The sequence below is a fragment of the Thamnophis sirtalis genome, unplaced genomic scaffold (assembly GCF_051295495.1).
Source record: "Thamnophis sirtalis isolate CommonGarterSnake01/CBP01778 unplaced genomic scaffold, rThaSir2_p1.2 scaffold_4, whole genome shotgun sequence".
In the NCBI taxonomy this organism is placed as follows: domain Eukaryota; kingdom Metazoa; phylum Chordata; class Lepidosauria; order Squamata; family Natricidae; genus Thamnophis; species Thamnophis sirtalis.
The window spans coordinates 67439452-67456965 of NW_028261384.1; the positions used below are offsets into that span (position 1 = coordinate 67439452).

At 43.4% G+C, this 17514-nt stretch overlaps 1 protein-coding gene across 2 annotated transcripts in view; it reads right to left on the bottom strand.

The window, feature by feature from the left end:
* The window catches only part of HERPUD2 (HERPUD family member 2), a 249514-nt gene that overhangs the window by 80433 nt on the left and 151567 nt on the right, over positions 1 to 17514 (bottom strand). The window lies entirely within an intron of this gene.

Genomic DNA, 17514 nt, shown 5'->3' on the forward strand with positions numbered 1-17514 from the left:
CATGCTTGGTAATGGGTAGAGGTTCTGGGCAGAGATCGCGTTCAAATTTTTGAAGTTCACTATCTGAGAGAGCCATTTTTCTTTTCTCTGAACAATACTGGAGCTGCTATTTTGGGTCTTGCTGGCTCAATGAAACCCCTTTCCAAGTTCTTATCAATGAATTTCCTCATTTCCTCCATTTCTCTAGGGGACATGGAATATATTTGGGGCTTTGGAAGCTTTACTCCAGGTAAAATATCAATGGTGCAGTCTGTGGGCCTGTGGGGGGGTAATTTGTCAGAAGATTTTTCACTAAAAACATCCTTGAGGTCCCAATATTCCTTTGGAATTCGTTCCTCCCCCTCAATTCTCTCCTGCCCTCTGGCTGCCAACGTGGGGGTATTAGTATCAGTGTCCGGAGATTCAACTTTCTCCTCAGGGGGTGTGGTTGTTCGAATACGTAACCAACCCTCTCTCCAGTTTATGCGTGGGTTCCATCTACGGAGCCAGGGGAGTCCTAAAATAAGGGGTCGGTCCATCCCAGGCGCTACAATAAAAGTTATTAATTCCTGGTGGGTACCCATCCTTATCTCTATGGGTTCTGTGAAAAAATGAGCAGGGCCGCCTCCCGCAATAGAACCATCAATTTGGCAAAAAACAATAGGGGTTTTCAAAGTCCTTAGTTTCAAGTCCAGTTTTTCCACCATTGCAAGGCTTATCATGCATCGGAAACTCCCAGAATCTAGGAGTGCTAAAAGCTTCTCTGTTGCACCAGAAGAGGGCACCCTAAGCTCAATTGGAATAAGCATAGGGCCAGCTCAGGAACTTACCCAGCGATGAGAATTTTCATCATCAGATTCATCAGACGAGCTGGTGCTCACGCCTCCCTCCTCCTCCTGTGTGTCAGCTTCTGCTTTGCTATCGCTTCAGCTGCCATGAAATGGGGAGGGAGGCCATGGTATTTGGGAGGGGTTACTCATTGTGCTGGTGGAAGGTTCTGGAGTTCACCGACTGATCGGACTGCGCATGCGTGGGTGTTTCCCGCCAGGTCTAAGGGCATTGACATTCCATCTTCGTGATGCCTTTTGAAGTTATCTTGCACCTGACATTTGGAAGACTTATGATTGGACTGGGACTGTGATGCCAAGGGGTGGGGAATGGGCTATTCTATATATCAACTGCTTTCGCGCCTAATTAATCAGACTTCGCTATGCATTGCCTTTTAACCATTCTTAATTAGTAAAAGTACATTTGATTTCTACGCATGGAGTCTCATGGTCTTTCTTTCCTAATTAACTAATGGAGAGGAGCTGACACTGTGGCTTGAAGCATCGGGAAACATTCTCAGCAGCGAACGCAGCTTCCCTCCTCTTGCTTGGATTTTTCTCCGGCTTTCCCTCCCTCTGGAGGGGGGGTGGAGCGGGTTGAGCCAATTTGACATGGCAATTCACAGCACGATGCCCCTCCTTTCCACAGCAGAAACAAGTGAAAGGCTTGGCTTTGCCTGCAAAACCTCCCCTGCCCTCACTCCTGGGGCGGGAGGGGGGTTTAGGAATTGCTGGGGGGGATTTCTCAACATCTCCCTCTCTCATGCAATGCATCCTGGCCAAATCCAATTCCACGTCTGCCACGTTTTCATACCAAACTGCTAAACGACGGGGAAGGCGTCTGTTTATGCATTGCTGGTAAATATCCTTATCTAAGCCATCAGCGAACTGATCCAGCAAGGCCTCTTCCAACCACCCCCTCATATAGGCTGATAATTCCTGAAATTCTTGCACATAATCCGGCACAGTTTTCTTTCCCTGTTTAAGTGCCGTAAATTTCAGCCAAGTGCGACGCTCGGTCAAAGGGTCATCGAACCTTCTTTTCATGGCTGCCATAAATTCATCAAAATTCCTCAGGAGAGGGGAGTTGCATTTATGTAGCACAACCATCCATTCGGCTGCTTTCTTCTCCAAAGCCAATAACACCATTCTTACTTTAGTTTCATCTGTCTCTAATTCAGGTCCATATATTTCCATATAATTCCAGACCTGAATAATAAACAGCCCAAGACTTTTGGGGTCTCCATCATATTTTACGGAGGGACCTTTGCCATCTGGCGTCACCTGGCCCCCCCCCCTGCTCTTTGAATGTCTCTAGCCACAGGGGGGAGGCTGGTTCTGGGTTTTCTTGCGCACAACCCCCCTCGGCCCCTCCACTTTCCCTTAAGCTATGCATTGAGTACCTTTTATCCAACTCATCTGTCAGCTCTCTTTCCACTGCTCTCTCTTGAATTCGATGTTCAGTCCATGCCTCTTCGAGGAGCCTCATGGCGTGGGAGATTTTGTAGTCTTCTTCTCCAGTACCATTCAAATCAGCTGCTGGTTTTTTCTTTGGCCTCCTTCTTGTGACTCCACCTTGTAATTCCTCAGGTTCCTCTTTCTGTCCCACACCCCAAGTCCATCTGGGACAGACGACAGGTTCTTCCACTCTCAGTTCGGCCAGTCTTTCTGTTAGAGATGGTCCCGCCGCTGCCCCCTCTTCTTCCTCCTGGTCACTTTCATGCAAAGACATTTCTTTTCTTCTTGTGAGGGCACCCCCCTCGGTAGTTGTTAGCTCCGAGATGGGTGCGATTGAGAATCAGCTTATTTTCACCTGCAACTTCATTTAATAATCAGGAAAGAAGCCACTCAACTCCATTTGTTTGAAATCAAGTGTACTTTTACTAATTATAAATGAACAGTAGCAAAGCAAAGCTGAATCTGGTTAATTAGGCACGAAAGCAAAGAGTATCATGTATAATTCAATCCCCTCCCCTTGGCACCCAGTACATAGTCCAATTATAATTCAACCAACTATCAGGTGGGAGATATCTTCAAAAAAATCACCAGGATGGAATGCTGGACAGTTAACCTTGGTGGGAAACTCCCTTCCTCCACATGCACAATGAGATGGTCAGGTCAGCATCTAGAATCTTCCTCCAGCACATAACAATTCCCTTCCCAAATACCATGCCCCCCTCCCCGTTTCAATGGCAGCCGAAGCAGCAGCAAAGCAGAGGCTGACAGAGAGATTGAATCAACCAATAACCTCGGGGGAAATCCTCCAGGTAATTAAACAGTTAAAGGCTAGGAAAGCACCGGGCACACATGGTTTGACAGCAGTTTATTATAAAAATTTACAATTAGAAATGGTAGAACCCCTTAAGTAATTATTTAATAAAATCCAAGAGGAAGGGAAGGTACCTCCATCTTGGAAGACAGCATTCATATCTTTCATACCTAAGGAATATCAAGATCTTAGTCAACCAAAAAATTATAGACCTATATTACTATTCAATATAGATTATAAAAATTTTACTAAAATACTAGCGACTAGGTTGATGTTGGTTACTCAGCAACTGATTCATAATGATCAAACTGATTTTAAACAAGGGAGACAAATGAGAAGTATTGTAAGACAAATTGTTAATATATTGGAATATTTGGGAAAGAATAACCAAGTCCGTGCAGCGCTTATATTTCTAGATGCTGAGAAAGCCTTTAATCAAGTGAATTGGCAATTTTTAATGAAAACAATGCAAAAGATGCAAATTGGAGAGTATTTTCTACAATCAATTAACGCAATATATCAGGAACAAACAGCACAAATGATAGTCAATGGAAGTTTAACAGAACCATTTAAAATCGAGAAAGGTACAAGACAGGGTTGTCCCCTATCGCCATTATTGTTTATTATAACCCTGGAGTTATTGCTGAAAAAAATACGGGGGTCAGGTGATTTACAGGGAATCAAGATTAGGCACCAAGAATATAGATTATGTGCATTTGTGGATGACTTGGTTATAACTTTAACCCAACCAGGGAAATCTACCAAGGTTTTAATGAATATGATTAATCAATGTAGCCAAGTATCTGGGTTTAAAATAAACCTAGGAAAAACAAAGATGCTAGTTAAAAATATGAACACTAATCAAAGGGAAGACTTAGAAAAAATAATAGGATGTGAAATAGTTTAAAAGGTTAAATATCTAGGAGTTTATATCTCAACTTCAAATGGGAAACTATATAAGTATAATTATGAGCCACTATGGCATAGCATACAGGCAGAGATGAAAAATTGGGAAAAATTACAATTATCTTTGTTGGGAAGAAAAGCAGCAGTGAAAATGAATGTCTTGCCTAAGTTTCTATTTCTTTTTCAAATGATACCAATACTTTAAAATACGAAATTTGCTTGAATGGCAGAAGGGTATTAACAAATTTGTTTGGGCAGGGAAAAAACCGAGAATAAACCTTAAAATAATACAAGATGTACGTGAGAGAGGAGGCTTGAAAATGCCAAATTTAAAACTATACAATGAAGCAGTAGTTTTATCAATAATTAGTGACTGGATTAATTCAACAGAGGATAGGTTATTGAATATCGAAGGGCATGACTTGATATACAGTTGGCATGCTTATTTGATATACGACAAGAGGTGGATAAGACATTCAAAAATGCTTTATTGCGGGTCTGGAAAAAATATCAATATAAATTAAATGATAAGATACCTATCTGGGCAATTCCCAGACATGCAATAGAGAACGTAAGTGTAGTAGAAAAACATGATGTAACTACATATAGACAGAGGTGTGTTTCAATTAAAACCCTTGAATATATTAAAAGAGGAGAAGGTAATTCAAACATGGTTTCAGTATGGACAGTTGCAGGCCAGATGGAAAAAAGATCAGAAAATTGGTATCATGCAAAATGAGGACAATCTACTAAAACAAATCAGGGATCAAAGTCAAATGCACATAAAAAGGTTATATAATGTTCTAATAGAAATGGATTCTGAAACAGAATTAGTTAAAGACTGTATGATAAAGTGAGCACAAAATTTTGAAGAGCCAATAATGTTGGACACTTGGGAAAAGATATGGGTAAGAAATGTAAAATTTACACAAGCTCAAAACCTGAGAGATAACTTTTATAAAATGTTTTATAGATGGCACTTAGATCCTAAAAAATTGGCTTGCATGTGTCCGAATTTACAACCTAAATGCTGGAGATGTGATTGTACTGATGCTACATATTACCATATATGATGGACTTGCAAAAAGGTTAAATCATTTTGGATAAAAATATGGTGGATTATGCAAAATATTTTTAAAAAGAGGATAAACTTTACCCCTCAGTTATTCTTGTTAGGTATAACTACTGATTGTACTGTTATAGAGACTAATCTGATTTTGAACCTAACAACAGCAGTGAGACTGTTGGTGGCGCAATACTGGAAGAAGGAATATTTGCCTACTATTCAAGAATGGACACTAAAAGTAACAAACTTAGCAGAGATGACTAAAATATCAGCATATCGTAAGGATCATTCAGATGAGAAATATAATCTGGAGTGGAGAGGATGGATTGACTATATTCAGAATAAATACGGGACTAAAAAATTCCAGATAGCTTATGATTGAAAAAGCAAGGAATGATTTAATTTGTTTATAGTTAACTTAACAAAAGAGGAGTTAAAGCACAAATGAAAATGTAGCCAAGTTACTTTTAGTTTATTTTAGAATATTATTGTTAAAGATTTTTACCCTGTATTTACTCTGGGAAGTCAGGGGGGAGGTTGAGGGGGAGATGGGCTCAGGTGGGGAGGGTGGGGGAGGGAGGTAAATATTTGTAAAACCTTTTTTAAAATTTTCAATTTAAAAAAAAGAAGAAGATAGAGCCTGAGGATGAGATTGTACTTATGAAAGCTTGGTTAGGCCCAAAGTCTAAACTAATAATTACAGGAATCTACCACACTTACCTGAAGGATCCAGTCAAAGCCTGCGAACAAGCGTGGAAGGTACTCGATCGACAGTTTGGCACGTCCATACTCATGAAGTCCTCACTCTTGAAACAGGTCATTGACAGTGACGTGCGGTGAGGTTGATACCTGGTGAGGCTCAGCAGGGCAGCGGTCGGCCTCGGTGGGGGGGGGGAATTTGCATCGCGGGAGCAACCAAGCGCCCGGGTCTATAGCAAAGGCGCTTGGTAGCTCCCGTGATGCAAAATGCCCCACTGCCCCCCCGCTGACACGGCCTGCGTCCGCTGCTTCTCCAAGCTCCGCCGCTGGAAGTCCCGGATCGCCTCTGAGGGAAGACTGAGTGAAAAACGGAGCAAAGCTTCTCCGCGGCCTCCCGGCACTACACAGAGGCTCTCACAGGAGCGCGTGCCAGCAGCTGGTGGCCCGGAGCAGCCCCGGCTTTGAGACAAGGGAGCGCTTAAAGTAGCCGCTGCCGTTGCCGCCACCACTGCCCCGCCGGGCAAAGGAGGGGCGGTGGTGGTGGTGGCAGCGGCTGCTTTAAGTGCTCCCTTGTCTCACAGCTGGGGTCGCTCCAGGCCGCCGGCCGCTGACACGTGCTCCTGTGAGAGCCTCTGCGCAGCGCCGGGAGGCCGCAGAGAAGCTTCGCTCCGCTTCTCACCCAGCCTTCCCCCAGAGGCGATCCGGGACTTCCAGCAGCGGAGCTTGGAGAAGCAGGCTGGGGCAGCGGGCGGCAGCATCGGGGATGGTGGGGCACTTTGCATCGCGGGAGCCGCCAAGCGCCCAGGTCTGCAGCAAAGAGGCAGCCTCCTCCTTCTCGCCCACTCCTCTCTCCTCTGAAGCACGCCCCGCCCAACGTAAGCGTGCTCAAGAAGACACGATTGGCTGCTTCCAAATCAGGAGGCGGGAGAATTAGTGCCTCTTTTCCATCTGAACTTCTTTGCCTTTTAACTCTTTATTAACTTTTAGAAGGTGAAAAATTCCTTATGGAAAATAGGCCCCGAGTTCTCTCGCCTCCTGCTTTGGTTAACACTAAGCAGACACCAAGCCACTGTGAGCTGGAATCTGGTAGCAACTATCTTGGCTTTAATTATTTAAAAAAATATATTTAAATTTCTTTCTTTTTCCCGAGGAGACTGGTGAGGCTCCGCCTCCCTTGCCTCTAGTGACTGCACGTCCCTGGTCATCGAGTACCCCAATATTAGTCCAAATGATTCTGAGGAGTTATGGAGGTTTTCTGCCTTTCTCTCGGAACTATGGACTGCTCAAGAAGACCCCAAAACTAAGGGATTGACATGCCTTGATGACTACAACACACAGAACACTATCATCAGAAAACTATCAAGACGGTTCAACGATCGATGGTGCCATGTGGACAAAGCACCTGTGACGCCTACAGGAAGAACGATCCTCCCTTTACTACACTCCAAGAATTTGTTGCTGATCAGGTAGAACAAGGCACCGACCCTCAAAATTTACGTCATTGGGATGACTACTCCACAATCACAAAAGGGGCTGCCCATAATGCTGCTGCAATCAAGAGCCCAATGCAGACCACAAGGGAAAAAAACCTTTGGGTCAGTTCATAAAACACAAATCTCCAACTCTGCCAGGAACGATTCCAATGTGTGACCATCAAAGAAAATTATAATTAAACCCCCAACAACAAACAAGGACCCATTCTGTCCATTCCACGAGTCTTCCCACCCTTTGAACAAGTGTACAGAATTTGGAAAGCCTATGGAGGAAAGGAAAGCTCTAATTAGGGAGTACAAACTCTGCTATAAATGTTGTGATTCTACAGAATGCATAGCCAAAGCATGTACAGCCAAGGTGCAATGTCATCTTTGCAAGAGTAGCAGGCACCCTGGCACTCTATACCCAAACTCCGAGATAATACATCGTCCAACAGCCCACACCCCTCCATGCAAGCAGGCTCCATACAATGCCGAAGTGCACCCAGAAACTAACACAGAGGTAAGCGTCAGATGCACCTCAATATGTGGTGACCCTCCATCACCTCGCACATGCCACCAAATCTGCCTAGCTAAAGTCTATCCTGCTGCGCACCCAGAAGAAGCTGTGAAGATGTATGTAATCCTAGACACACAAAGCAATAAATCGCTAGCAAGGTCAGCATTCTTCGATCTCTTTGACATCCAAAGCAAACAGACGGAATTCACTATATCAACATGCACCGGATCCCAGTGCACGGTGGGGAGGGAAGTCGATGGACTCTGCATAGAAGCATTAGATGGGAGTGGGCAATTCTCACTACCAGCAATCACAGAGTGGGATGATCTACCAGATGATCACAGTCAGATTGCGACACCAGAGTTAGCAAACGCCATACCCCACCTTAGACATATGGCTAATCACTTTCCTGCCCTAGAGCCTGAAACCAAAAACCTGATCTTGTTGGGAATGGATGCCCCTGACGCTTTCGCTTGCCATGGAGGCCCAAAAGGCTCCCCACTCGCCCTCAAGACAGAACTCGGATGGGTCATCGCAGGAGCAGTTTGTGCTGATCGGCTGCAGGTCTCAACCCAGGTGAATGTCTTCACAACTTCCACTCTCAGTAATGGGAGAACATCACACTTGAAACCATGCCAAGAACATTTCACGACCTCATCGATTAAGCCAGTTTTAGGAGCAACAGTGTTCCAGACCAGCAAAGAAGACAATGACTTAGCCTTGTCGATAGAGGACAAATAATTTCTGGGGCTCATGGACAAGGAGTTTCAACAGGACGCCACCAAGAATTGGATGGCTCCAATACCCTCTTGCATACCAAGACAATGGTTTCCAAATAACTATGAGCAACCTTTCCCTCGCCTCTTCAATCTGAGACAAATCATATACATGAAAGCTCATTTTGTGGAGTTCCTAGACCAACTAGTCCAGAACGGACATGCAGAACTTACCCCACCTCTGAAAATTGATGAAGAATGCTGGCACCCCCCATCCTTTAGAAAGTGCCAGCCACAAGAGCCAGACCAGATTCAAGCACTTTTCAATACCAGCGTGAAATCCCAAGGCCTCTCTTTAAACAAAGTGCTCTTCAAAAGTCCCGACCTCACCCACAGTCTACTCAGCATGCTCATTCACCCCAGAAAGGAAGCCATAGCCATCATGGACAACATCAAGCAGATGTTCTACTTATTCCTTGCCAGAGAAAACCATCAAAGCTATCTATGTTTCATGTGGTCCAGCAACGAACAGCACAACCAACAGAAGCAAGAATGGCCAATATGGCAAGAATCCCTGAGTTGTCTCCAAGGCGTTCCTGTCCAGCGCAAGTACATTCCCATCTTGCCTATCACCACAATGAAGGCAGTAACAGCCATAGGATATATCAAGATCTATGGCAGGGAGAACAACATTCACATCATCTACGGCGGGGAGAACAACGTTCACATCATCTACGGTGGGGAGAACAACGTTCACATCAGTCTCATCATGGGAATGGTGAAACTAGCACCACAACTACCCGTCAACCAGTCCCAAGAACCAATTCGCTTCAAAGAACTCTCCAGATGAAAGCCTCTCATGTTGGGCTTAGCAGTAATCATCTTCACCACCCTCATGGTAGAGGGGGCAGCCATCATCAACTCTCAAGCCTTGGTTCCAGAGTGTTTGGATCCTGAAATACCAACTGTCCTTACCCCAGCCACCTTACTGACCCAGAAAATAGGTGACTGGCCAGAACCAGCAGGGAACTTTGTTCCCAAAGACATGTATTGGAACTTGTGGCCTAAGGGACTTGTGTCCACTGGAACTCACAGCCTATGGCACTTCTGCACCAAGACCCACCCAGTAATGATGAACTGGTTCGTCAGATGGAGGCTCAGGTCGCAAAGCAGATTTCCATCAAGAAACTCTACACCTGACCAATCAGAGACCCAGAACTGTTGCCACGAAAGACTGAACTAGAAGATTGAACCTCAAGCTTTGCATGCTTTGTGTTTACATGATTGTTTGCACTGTTTGATGCTATTCCTTGTGTAACCCAGTTAATCAGTTAGTTAAGTTTGCATGCTCAGTTAATTAGTCAGTTAGTTACATGTTTGATGTTATGCCTTTGTTTATCTTAGTTAATTAGATAGTCAAGTTTGCTTTTTTTATGCCATGCCTTTGTTTGCCTTTAGTTAAAGGTTAGTTGATAGTGGAATTTATAATTCCAGGTGGGGAGTGTGCTGCCCCAGCAGTATATAGGTAGTGTAGGAATTAAGAACTGTCTCCTCTAAGAAACTACCTCATGGGAAATGTAGTTCCATAACATGTGACCACATCTGTGCTCCCTGATTGGGCAGCGGGGTACTCTGCCCAGGAAAATTGATTTATTACTGAGCACTCACTGAATTGCCTTTGGTTCTACCAGAAGCACCTTTGCACCAGCAGCATGGGTTAGAGGAATTAATGTCTTTTTATACTACGTGATGGGACAGATCATGGAAAGTCAGAAGAATCTTAACACTGAACTGTAAGTTTTGCTATTAAGGATGCCTGATAATAAACATGATCTGAAAGACATTCCTAAGTGTGGAGTTAACTGGCTGCCCAAGCAGAACCTCATTGCCCGGGGCAGAACAGTTCTAAATATTTCCCGTGGTTTCAGTATAATTAAAGAATAGATAATTCCCTCCCTCATGGTTACTGATTATATTGTCCAATTAGCTGTTCTGGCATCTCCTTGGCAACTACCCTCAGTTGCCAGCACCTGTTGAGATTACCTTGGTTTCCACAGGATGATCTGTTAACATTCCAAACTCTTACTGCAATCCCCTCTTTGTGTTTTCGCACCCCTGCTTCAGAGAGTCCATTCTCTCATTTAATGACACAGATGAGGGAGGCTCACTGGGAAGTTTGGTCATGGGAACAAATTCCATGCTGCTGGTGACCTGAAAGGGGGTCAGACCAGTGCTATTATTAGCAGCAGAATTGTTGCAGAAAATGACAGGCTTAGACTTCTCAGGAAACAGGAGGAGTTTATTGGCAGCCAGGTTCAGAAAGCTAGCCCGTGGCTAGTATTGCAAGTTCTGAAAAACTTTCATTATCGAAGCACACATTCTTATACATTGTCAAAGGCAGCACAACATGAAAACACTTAACTCATTTCTTATTGGTTACCTTGAGGAAAAAGCCTTGTAAGGAGATGGGGTCTTACTTCTCCTTTTGTCTTGGGACACAGGTATGGACTACATGTCTTTATGCGAACTTTAATTGAACCTTGTGGTTTTGGACTTTTGACACAGGGACGTTTGCTGGAACAAGCTGTGGTTGAAGGCTGATGACATTTCCCTGTCCCTTTAAGCAAGCTTCTAGCTGTCTCTTCTGCCACGTCTCTGTTTTTATATTTTTAATCCATATTTTATTCTACTTTATCTCCCCCCTTCTAGACTCTATTAATAACCACAATTGAGTCTAGCCTATTTCAGGGTTCCTCTTTTTGATTAACAATATAAGCATGCAGAATACATAACAGCAAGGAAACAAGCAATACACATCTTAGGGCTTATCTTCCAAAAGTATTTTCTCCACTCCTAAGAGTGCAATTTGAACATACAAGCTAGTATTGAAATTTCATCTTTCTCATTGGGATGTGGGATATGGTTAATAAGGTTTTCCATCAGCATTAACTCCTTTTCAACCAATATTCCCTTTACGAACCTCATAACGAGTTGCTTAAGTAGGGGTATTATGCAAAGGAGAAAGGCTAAGCTTGCAATCCCACATAACAAAAGAAACAATTTGTTTAATCCAACCTGTTCCCGGTAGCCAAGAGAACCATTCATCTGTCTCTTGCATTCTTTAACCAATTGAGGAAGCTCGGTCTCATAGTTCTTTAACCACCTCCCAGACTGCCACTGATCTATTCATATAAAAACAGCAATCTTCTCCCAGGAATACACATAGCCCACCCTTTTCAGCAGTTAAGAGGTCTATGGCATGCCAGTTTTGTAAAACCACTGCTGCCAAGGAATCTATTTGATCTTGGACCTCAACCAGGGTGCCAACAATTTGATTTAGGCTTTCTTGGAATTCTTCCAACAGTTGCCTAAACTGTGTGATGGAGTGAGTCATTCCACCCACACTTGTTCCAACTGCTCTCCCTATTCCCAGGATCACTAATAGTGGGATTAGGAGCGGCATTGTTTTCTGGACATGTCCCATGAGGGGCACAAGGATAGACTGTTCCACACTTACCATTCATTTTAGGGAGGAGGTGTATTAGAGTGCAAGTGCCAGTCCAATTAGTGGGTAAACATAGATATGCATTTCTCCCACTTAGAAAGAAAACTCAATTTTCTCCTACACATACGCCAATGTTCATGGAGAAGGCATGGGCTCAGAGGTTCCTTTTATTAGTCCAGACTTGTAAGGTTCCTGCTAGGAACATACCAGTCAGGGGCTGTAATGGAACTTCTTGATTAGGGTCCATTAGCTTATTCCTGAGGACTGGACCTTCAAAGAGATATTGGGAACTGGCGTTTCCAGGGGGAAGTAAACACAAAATCCCATAGTGGATTGTATTGAAAGCCAAATTCCTGGAAGTTGGGGTGGCTGGAATGGCCTTGGGCATCTTCCAATAGTCAGATTCTCCTCCCAATGGTTAAAAATGTGTGGAGGCGGGAGCAAGAAAGTGACTTTATGTTGGAAGAACTTGTGAGCAGAGGGAGACATGCTGCGAGTTAATTTCACGCCCACAAGTGTCTTCCTAAGGGCAAAGTACATTTCAGATGGGCATTGTTCCTCTGACAGTGACCCCACAGGAATGCCAGGTTCCTGATATCATTTGATGCACAAGGAGGGTGTGATTTCTACACCAATGGCTATGGGGCCCACAATGGGGAGATGGCTCATCCCCAGTCTTTTGAGTGCATCATACAGATCACCATGCAGCTGGGCTTCTGCCATTTTGGTTCCCCATCTACCTCCCTTGTCAAAGACTATTGTAGCTTTGTTTTTTGTCCCCAAAGATCTGGCTCAACTGGAACAGCATGATAAGATGAAGGTCCAGCAGACAAACACAACCAGCATTTTTGACCCAGGGCAGGGTCAGACTGATTGATTAAACTTTGACCTAACTCCAGCACTCTTAACATATAGTTATCTTTTCTCAATTGTTGCAGGGGCCTGTTTTCCCTATGCTCTATCCATTTTCTTACAGGGTTTGTCAAATAATTGACTTTAGGTGTTGGGACTGGCTTACGGTTCCATCCCCAAGCATAAATGATGCACCGTTGGCAGGAACAGACCTGTTCCACATCCTGTAACTTGATTCCACCCTGTTCCCCAGGATTTTTAACATCTTCGGATCTTTCTTCAAGAGCAAGGGGGGGGGTTGCTCGGGTATTTTTGCAACATTGGGAACTACTATTCAGGATGTTATCATTTAACAAGCCCTTTGCCAATAACAGCCAGAGCTACAAAAAAGCTCATAATTGTCCCACCCACAAAACTTTTCCTAACACAATTCTTTTACCCTACTGAATCACCATGTCAGGAAGAAGGCAGGGGTTATATATAGTTTGAGGAAGGGCAATATCAGCTTTGGAAAATCCACAAAATCTTATTTGCTAAACATATCACCCACAATCCAAAAACTCCTATTATACTGCAAAGAACCCATTCCCACAGTTCCTCAAATATAAGTGTCATCAGATGGTTCATTTTCCTCTTGATCACAATTAATGATCTTAGCTTCAGCATCTGTCTTTTTTTGGGAGGGAGCAATTCCCGAAGAACGAATACCCAATACAACAAATCAAAATAAGGGTAAGCACACTTACTAAAACAAGAGATAGTGCAGCAATGGCCATACACTGACAGGTGCTCAGACTTTCTATTACATTTTATATCTAATAAATGGAACGTTGTCTTCCTCCTCCAAATCTTCGGCTGTACCTAAAGACATCAGCTTCCAAGGGTGACGCCAGTAAGGCCTCTTCTGCCTCGTTTGTAGTCTGCCCGTTGCCAGTAGGACAGTTTTAGGGGCATTTCTTTAAGCATATCACTAGAGGACGGGCTTCATCCCGATCAACTTCCCAGTACTCCTCAGCGGCTGGCTTAACACAGGTCCAATGAATTGGATTCTAAAACTTTTACTGCAAGCAGAGAACACATGACTACATCCTTCCATCTAGGTTTTAAGTACTCCCCTTTCCAGTGTTTCATCCACACTCTGTCCCCCACCTGAATATTATGACTAGAGGTTGTTAGAAATGGTGGGGTGAGGGAAACACAATACTGTTGGATTTCATGTATTTACTTATTCAATTCTCCCACCATTTGATTCACCCATGAGGACCTCAGCTGTCCTAGGTCACCTATATGATTTTTCAAATTATGGCTTATAACCGGTGGCCGTCCAAACATCATTTCAAAAGGAGATAATTTAAGTCCTTTACGTGGAGTACATCTCACAGACCAGAGAGTTAAGGGTAAGGTGTCTACCCATTTAAGGTGGGTTTCAAAACACACCTTATCTTTTCCTTAACAGTGCGATTCACGCATTTGCTTAATTTCTTTCCTGAAGCCGTTAAAAGACATATTTCCCTATAATCGGCAGTATTGATATGCAAAGTAAGGAAGGCATGCAGAGTCAGTTCAGATGTTCACCCTTTCATTCTTTGTCCTTTCTAGTGCTCGGATCAAAGCCCATAATTCTGCTGTTTCTAAGATTCCTTGAATTGCATGGCTGGTATAGATAGTGGTAGGCTGTCCAAGGATTAATTTATTAGCTTCCTCCATCAAGAGAGCCGTAGCAGCCAGCCTTTTGCATCACCTGTTTGGATAGATAAGCCACAAGTTGTTGCCAACTTTCCTTTTCTTGTGTCAGGACTCCCAGAGCCATATTGCCTTTTGAGTCCACAAAGAGATTAAAAGATTTTTGTTCCAGATTGGGGAGTCCCATTATCAGAGCCTGAGATAATTCTGACTTTAGGGCTTTGAATGCCCATTTCTGCTTTAAACCCCAAACAAAGGGTTCTTTTTCAACCCCCTTTTAGATATGTAAGGAGGTTTGGCTAGAAGCGCAAAAGTTTGAATTTGTATCCTGCAATATCCTTCCATGACCAAAAGTCCCCATAACTTTTTCCTAGCTGTTGGTTCTGCAATTTGGCACACAGTTTCTTTTCACTCATGTCCTATTGTCCTCTATCCTTGACTTATGGTGTACCTTAAGTATTTAACTTGGGGCTTTTCCAGCTGAGCTTTTTGCCTTGGGGCGCGATATCCCTTGTCCATTAACAGATGAAGCAGTTGATTGGTATTTTTTTTCAACAAGTCTCCTTTGTCTGTCTGGTTACTGAGATATTATCTACATATTGGCATAGCACATCTCCATCTTCGCAAGGCTGGAGATTTTTCAGGTCTGAGGCCAAGGCTTAGCCAAAAAGATAGGTGAATTTTTAAATCCTTGGGGAAACTTAGTCCAAGCAAACTGCCTCTTTTGACCTGTTACTGGGTCTTCCCACTCAAAAGCAAACAGTTTTTGGCTGTCTCTATGTATTTGAGATGGTGAAGAAGGTGTAGGCGGACAGGCACGGCTAAAGACTTTACTTGTATAATTATTGGTGCATGATGAGATGAATGGCCTGGTGGATTATTTTCTGCCCACAACTGGGCTACCTCAAACTCCTGCCAGGTATTGAGGATCTGGCTTTCTTGAATTACCATTACTCACCATGTCTCATCTGGGGGGTGCCTCATCATTAGGGCCATTTTATCTTCCTTAAAGGATAGTGTACCTCCCATTTTGCATAGGACATCATGACCCAAAAGAGGAACTGGGCATTCAGGCATGTAGAGGATCTGGTGTTATATATCTCTTCCATTTAGGGAACAATTCAGGGGCTTTAATACAGGACAATGATTTACTAGACCATCAACCCCTTGGATATTTAATACATTATTGGGAAAGGGAGCCAAGGGTTTTGTAATCATGGATCTAGACGCTTCTGTGTCTACCAAAAAGGTTACATTATTGCCCCCTATCTTCATTTAGACCAAGGGTTCGGGAGGGGCTTGACTAAACCCTGATCCCCTTCAGTCTTCAGACCGCTCATCTTCTTTTTTTCTTCTACTTTTCACAAAGACCTTTTATGCATTTTCCATTAATTGGTTTATATTCATTCCTAAGGCCCCTTCTTGCCTCTGGAGCTTCCGTTTAATGTCAGGGGCACTCTGAGATATGAAAGCCATGGCTAGCATGCAGGCATTTTCCGGATCCAGGGGATTGATTGTAGTGTAGGTATTATATGCTTCAACCAGCCTGTGGAAGAAGGCTTCGGGACTTTCATCTGGTTTTTGATTTACAAGAGAAGGCTTGGACTTTTTCACTGGAAGTTTTACAGCCTGCTCTAAGCCCTTAAAAATTAGTGCCTGACAGTCCCGGGGGGAGGGGGGGTCATGTCTCCATAGGGATCCCATTGTGGATCTTACCTTGGAATCTGTAAATTTAGTACAGCCTGAAGGCTTCCTCTGTCCGCAGGCTTTAGGATTTTTCCAGTGGCACTACTTAATCTTTCTCTCTCTTCTCCATTAAGAAGAGTAGTAATTAACTGTTCCAATCCTGCCAGGTTGGATTATGGGTTTTAATAATAACCCTGTTGTTTCCAATTTGTAGTGGTGAATGGGACGTATTGAAATAGAGGCTGAATTTCTGCCTGTCCCTGTCTATGTATAACTCTTTGATTCACTTGGTGAAGTGGGGCTAGGAACTGACTTCTGGTTCGGGCAGCAATGGGAGAAGTCTGTTGGGTTGCAGGAGAGAGGGGTCTGCTAAAAGGACTTTCCACTTTTTTTGCTTTTCCCTCTGGTCACTTTGTCCTACTGCCCTTTGATTATTTCTACTGCTAGTATTCTGTAGCTGCCTTGTATGATAAGTAGGAGCATATGAAGGGGGACCTTCCTCTTCATAGGGTGTGGTCTTTAGGAGAGGCTTTTTTTCGGGGTGACTTTTTTTGACCTCACATTTGCCTTTCCTTTTATTTGAGCCACATAAACCTTCATGGCTTCCTTTTTGCTAACTGGAGGGCTCTTTTTCTGACTGGGTGTGGGATTCTAACTACTGGCCCCTCCTCGACAATTCTTAAAGCAGTTCCCCTGGCCTCCTGCTTTTCCTGTCTAAGGACCTTGGCGAGAAAAATTACATTTCTTCTTGCCCTTTGTAGTTCCTTCTTCTCTGAGATTTTGAGCCCACTTAATATACATTTTGTATGCTCATTCCACAAGTTCACAGATGCCTTTCCTGGCCTCCCTTTTTATCTTCTGTAGTATTTTTTTACCCTAATGTCATCTGCAGAGTGACCAATGAAGATCATATTGACCATTATCTTATTTTCTTCAATCTCAGGATGTAATGTGGTGTATTGCCTAAAGGTTTGATAAATGCATTCTAGGAAATCCCCTGGATTTTCATCCTGTTTCTGTTGAATTTAATAGACCTTCCCTAAATTCTTAACTTTTGTTTGGATCCTAACACAACTAAGGTCCAATAGTTTTGCAGCTGAATGGACTAGGTTCCCAATCTGGTTCCTTCAATAACCACGTCTAGTCTGGATTTTTTTGCATGATCCTTCTGCAAAGGCTTATTCATGTTTACCTTCACCAGCCTTCTTTTCTCTGGGGTTAATAAAATTTCCATCAGGCTTTGTATGTCAGCCCAAGTAGACTGGTGAGTTCAGAAAAATTGATGCAAAAAGGACATGCATCTCATCTGAATTTTCTCTATAAGCAGGAATTTG